This window comes from Olea europaea, chromosome 8 (assembly GCF_002742605.1).
Source record: "Olea europaea var. sylvestris chromosome 8, O_europaea_v1, whole genome shotgun sequence".
In the NCBI taxonomy this organism is placed as follows: domain Eukaryota; kingdom Viridiplantae; phylum Streptophyta; class Magnoliopsida; order Lamiales; family Oleaceae; genus Olea; species Olea europaea.
In genome coordinates this window covers 15,040,368-15,046,648 of record NC_036244.1, presented here as the reverse complement: position 1 = coordinate 15,046,648, position 6,281 = coordinate 15,040,368, and the positions used below count along the sequence as shown (strand labels likewise).

The 6,281-nt window shown below is 37.7% G+C and overlaps 1 pseudogene; it reads left to right on the top strand.

The window, feature by feature from the left end:
- Nucleotides 1-4,139: 4,139 nt before the first annotated feature.
- LOC111398926 overlaps nucleotides 4,140-6,281 on the top strand; it is a 10,676-nt pseudogene continuing 8,534 nt past the window's right edge.

The window sequence follows — 6,281 nt, the reverse complement described above, 5'->3', positions numbered from 1 at the left end:
CCACGACGAACCCCGGCCGTTAGATCGAATCTCACTCAATCTGAGCCCTTAATTTCAGATCCAATCCAAGGCGTTGAATTCAAAGGGTTTTTCAATCCTACGCCTCAGATTCATGCGTACCTCCCACGCACCTCTTCCAGCGCGTCTGCTTCTAGAATCGCCAGCTCCTCTCATAATTGCGTTTTTAATACGACGACAGCAGGCGCCTTGGAAGTCGTAACGCTTCAGCCACTTCTCCTCGAAAACAAGCACAAGACATCAAATCATTGGCTCAACTATCAAGGCACAATCATTACCATTGGACCTCGGCTTCCTCTTCATCATTCAGCAACAAGCCTCGTAGGTTCGGTTCCTCAACTACCTCGGCTTCCTCTTCATCATTCAGCAACAAGCCTCGCAGGTTCGGTTCCTCAACCACTTCGGCTTCATCTTCAAAAGTTCAACACCTCGCCTACTACATTGCTCACCCACAGCAACACTTCTCTAACTCCAACCATAATATAAATATCTATACTTGGACTTGGGGGACTATTATTTGGGGTTCAAAAAATTCTTTCAATCTTTACTCCATTAAAGTCCACGCATTACATAAATGAATATACTTGGACTTGGGGGACTATTGTTGCGTGTTGTCACACCTGGCCAACCTACTTGGGGCAATGGCCCACTCATGGCGATCCACGTGGCATTCCTGTCGAGGTGGCACGCACTGCTAAGGTGGGCTACATCCTAACTGCTTCGATCTGAAGTCCATCGCCGAGGTTCCTTTTGTCCGAGGTCCATTGACCGAGGCCTACGAACTGAAGCCAAGCTGTTGGTACCTGTTGAGAGCAGTTGAGGCCCTCAAGTGGAAGTATCATGACAAATGGTCGAAGCCCCGAAGTTGATGCGCGAGCCTCTGAACCACAAGGAAACATCCTCCATGTTCGCTTCTCCCAAGAGATCGCCTGCACAGATCTTATTCGAATGATTGATGGAACGTTTGTCATAAGCATAAAGGTCAAGTCTTGTCATTAGCATGGAGGCTCTGCACAAGCAATAAATGCGCCGCAAGCTAGCAAGTCAAACCCCCATACGTAGGAAAAGATGTTTGAACTAAAGAGATGAGGCCACGTGCCACTTCATCCGAGGGCTCCCATTTCATATGTACTACTATAAATACTTCCCTTGTGTAATATCAAAGGGCTAATGCAAGAATCAATACAAAGAACTACATTTACTCAACTCTCTCTCATTTTACTTGCAATACACAAATCGAGTTTATACACATTTACATATACATTTATGAACACCGGTTGATAATTATTGTACAATCGGATTACGAACAACCCGTCGGATTTCGAACGTCATCGTCCCGCGTCGTTGGGCTACTTCCACGCCCTTTGAACCACTCGTTTTAGACCGTTCACGTGTCTTAGCGTGTTGGACATTCGTCCACGCAAGCGCGGGTGGGACCGGCATCTGTTGGCGCACTTTTTGGGGTCAACAATACTCATTCATACTGTTCAATGAACTGCTTCAATTATGTCTTGGAGTGCAAATACTCATCGAAGAATGCATTCATACTCTCATTGCGTTGAGTTGTTGACATCCCTGTCCAAAAAGTGGTTTTCAAATAACATGGCACCCAACAACCCTTATTCTCATACAACCCCGACAACCATTCATTATCATGTAGGTTATATGTAACGAGCATAATTTCCCGACCTTCTTCAAATTCTTCGAAAACTTGTGCATCATATACTAATTCGTGTATACATGAAAAAATTGAGCTCTTATCGACAAGGTACCCAAACTTTTCAGGCAAGTTCTTCAATATATGCCAAAGGCACCATCTATGTCTCATATCTGGAAAGACTATTTGAATTGCATTTTGCATAACCTTATCTTGATCGGTAATAACTCCATTGGGAGTTTGACTGTGTATGCACTCCGTGTCCTGAACAGTCAGACAGATTTATCTGTATTTTCATTTGATAGGAAGCCACAATCAAGAAGTGTTGATTGTTTGTGACGATTTACTCCGATAAAAGGGGTAAAAGAAATATCGTATTTATTAGTGAGATAAGTGGTATGAAACGTCACTACATCCCCAAACTCCTTATATGCTTGCCTACACCTATTATTGGCCCAAAAAAGATTCGTAAGTCGTGACTCTTCATCCAAGTCCATACAAAAGAAAAATCCTGAGCATCGTGCTTGCATTTGTGAAAAATAGGATTGTATTGCCGCGGCATCTCCTTGACGAAGTCTCAATCGCCTTACTTGCTTAACATAATTTCGACAATCCCTTTCCACGCAAGTCATATTCTCGTACCTACCCGCCTCAACAACTGCAGAATTGTAGCTCTTGTGCAAAGGAACTCCGGCCATATCATTCACTTCAAACTTGCGTTTAACATTTGTACTCAATTCTCGATTGCATCGATATAACTTGGATTTTGAATGACTTGTTTTATGATTGTGTTCGAGATAAACAATACAAATTTTCCATACCTCACAAATGTCTGAAGAAGCAGTCAACCTTGCTTTGCAACCTGTCGAAATTATTGGTTGAGATTTCAAAGAAAAGCTTGTATTACTGCTTCTTCGTCTCTAACGACAATATGTCAACGTAACGTATCTCACTACTCCATCTTCCCCCTTTCTAGAGTTCCTTCGCCTAATCGAAAGCCTACCTTATATGCGTACATCTTGTAAAATTCAAACAGCTCTTTTTCATCTTTGAATTTCATACACACCTCAAGCACAATTGCACCATTTCCTCCAAATATGTCATCTTTCAACGTCATTATATTGTTCATATTGTTCTCATTATTAGATTTTATGAAAACTTCATCATCTGATAGGTCCACTAGTTTTTTTTCCTACAATGTATTAAAGGGAAACATACTCAGCACTAAAATAAAATTCAATTTAGGGTATTGTGAATAAGCTAATGATTATCTAATTTCAAAAACATTAGAAACGATGTATCATGTTTATCAATAGGAAATTTCATAATCATACTTAAAGTACTTAGATTTTTAGAAACAAGAATGTTCAAAATATTATGAAAATCACCTTTCTCCGACATTCGGCAATTACTTCTTAAGTACGTGAATTCCCATCCAGTTGGCACCAAAAATTTGATTTCTGTTGGTGGTTGTCCTCTATAATGGGGTAAAACGAATCTACAACACCACAATCACTTCTTAAGTAGGTGAATAACCTTCGGTTGGCACCGAAAAATCTGGTTTTCGTAGGATGTTCAAGTAGCAGTCGCATTCTACCTTTGTGTAAATCGGAGATTTCAAGTTTGAGGTTAACAATGGCTGGATGTATGTGTGTTGGTCGGAAAATGTAGAGGTGTTCTTCCACTATAGGAAGTCGTGGAAGTTGTCGAATCTTACCGCCAAATTGTATTATCTAATGGAGAGTTTTTCAAATGAAACGATTTGGGGCCGCTTCTTTTATGATTTTTAAACAGTGTTGGTTCTTAAAATGGTAAGAATTTTAAAGTGGCACGTCAGCATTTTTGAAATGTTGTATATAAAGCTGTACCAAACTAATGTACAAGAAGCATTATTGATCCTTCTAGGCCAAAGACCCTCAATTATCAACCCTTCAAGTAGTCAGAGACCTCGATGGGCATTTTTGGAAAGTTAATAGTAGAAAATTAATTAGTCAAACATAATCGTATAATTCACACTATTCATCACATAATGTCCCCTATTTGGTTTTGTTAAAAATAAGATTCTTTTTTATTAGATGACAGAACTTGAAGTTAATGAAATGTATAGGCCCCGTTTGATTCTCATTTTTCTCACATCTTTCCCTATCTTCTTTTCAACCACACGTTCTTCATTAAAATAATATTACAAGTAAATAAAATTTTTTTCTTTATTTTTCATCTACACATTCTCTATAAATCTACTATTCTAAAATTTATTTTTCATAAAAATGGGTGTCAAACACCCTGTTAGTTAAAAAGTTAATAATAATTGCAAGTCATATATGGAAGAAAATGAATTTAAAGAAATAAGTTTTAAAAATGGAGGGAGGAGGCATAATAGGCTTGGTGGGATGGCAATATATTGCTATCAATAGCACACTTTTGACAGGACAGCACAAGTAAAAAAAAAAATTAATAATAATAATAATATTACAAACAATGGAGATATAAAATTTATAAGAAATTCCACCAAATTCCATCTCTCGGTGAAATTATCCGCGCTTCTTCCCCATCTTGAATCCACTCTCGGGTATTTTACACATTTAGAATATATGTATTAATCTGTAAATAAATATTTATTTATATCTTTAGGCAATGAATGTTTGTTTTTATATTTATGCATACATGTTTGTTTTCTGTATGTACGTACATACCCAAAAAATTAGCAAACTTTTCATTAAATGCGCTTTTTGAAGTCCGATTATGCTTGCATATTAGGTATTTTTTTGAGATATGTCTACATTTATGTTTGTATCTTATAATGTTTATGTTTAAGTTTTATTGTTTAATCAGTTGTGCTGATCTGGAAAAAGTTTGAATTTTTTGTGAAATTCGTATATGCTTTGATTGTTGTCGCTCGAAATGATACAAAAGTTACTAAAGTACGTGAATTTTGTTTCAAGGATGCTAATTCAGCTGCAATTGAGAAATTCTCATTTGATTGATAAGAATGTCTTCATTCAATTTGATTGGGCGGATATGTAGTTTAGTGATGATATCGATGATAACTGAGCACTACTGTTTTGTTTCTTGGATTTTTGATTACGAGGTGATTTTAAGTTGTTAATGTAGAATATTTTATGGGCATTGCTGATACTGTCGTTTCCATGTGTTCCTCCAAATTTGGTGATAGTTGGAGCAAAGAGGGTATATCTATTCTTAGCTAAAGAGGGAACGAAGTGAAGATTGGATCTGTGGTCATAAATATGTATCTGTCTGGGGATGCCACCACTACTCGAGGTGGATCACCTGCAAACAGTGTAGATTCCATCGTGGCACTTGATCAAGTTCCTTGCTGGGGTGATGCAGAATATAGATACTTGTATGAGAATGACGATCCTGCTTTCCCAAATTCACATTTTACAGACCCATTGATATCTGTTTCTGAGGGAGTCAGTACTGGGGATTGGATGGTAGCTAGATTTCCTGTGGATCACAAAATTAACTTGAAGATATATCTCTGGAGGGGGAACCCATGGAATCTCGAGGTGGATGCTGTAGTTAATTCGACAAATGAGGTGAGAAGTTAATTTGCCGTAACGGATTGGTTTATATTTACCAGCCTGAGCACATTTATTGTGATGATTCTTTCTGGAAGCTGAAGGGAGCCTTTTTTTCCCCTTTTTTTGGTGCATGCGTGTTCTCGTGGCTTTGTTTTAGAGGGATAATGATTTGCTAGTTCATTTTATATACGTGTTTGTGAGAACTAGCATGGTTTTGGATTGGACCTTTTTTTTTTTTTAAATGCATGCCTCCTCATTGAGCTGTTTGCTTTTTCATTGAAATCAAATTCCCTTCTTTTCTGAATTGATTGCAATCTTAAATCCATCATTTCTCTGCCTAGCCATGCAATGCCTGCTTTTTAACTCCAATCAAATCTTAATTTCGCAAAGTTAATCATGTGTTCTGGTTAAATGCTCTTTAGGATTGAAGCCACTTCATTATCATTTTGTCCAAGTAGGTGTTTAAGATTCTTCTACTCCCTAACATTTGATTGGTTCGAAATTGATGTTTTGAAGATGGCTACTTCTCCTGAATATTACATGGTTTTATGGCAGAACTTAGATGAAGTACACAGCAGCCCTGGTTTGCATCCTGCAGCTGGACCTGGTCTTGCAGAAGAATGTGCTATATTGGTAAGCTTTATATGCATTCTCACACTTGCGTTTTGCATCATTGCTGTGCTGTATGAATGAAATAGTTTTCTTCAGTAATAGTAATATGTTTTGTAATTTAAAATGATGCAACTACATTTTTTGTTGTGTCATCTTGAAGAATTTTGACCTTCTATTTTACTCCTTAAAGTAAACAAAAGGCTTCGCTGAAGTTATATGTCCAAATCTGAACTAATGCAGTGAGTATTCTTCACTTTACAGGGTGGCTGCCAAACAGGGAAGGCAAAAGTTACTAATGCCTACGACCTTCCTGCAAGGTGTGTAGAGTCCATTGAAATGTTATGCCCATGCCTATGCTTGGTTTCTCCATAACTTGGAATGTTTTGAGAATGATAATATATTACCCCCTGTTTATGCCCATTAAAAAAGAGGTTTTTTTTTTTTTTTTTTTT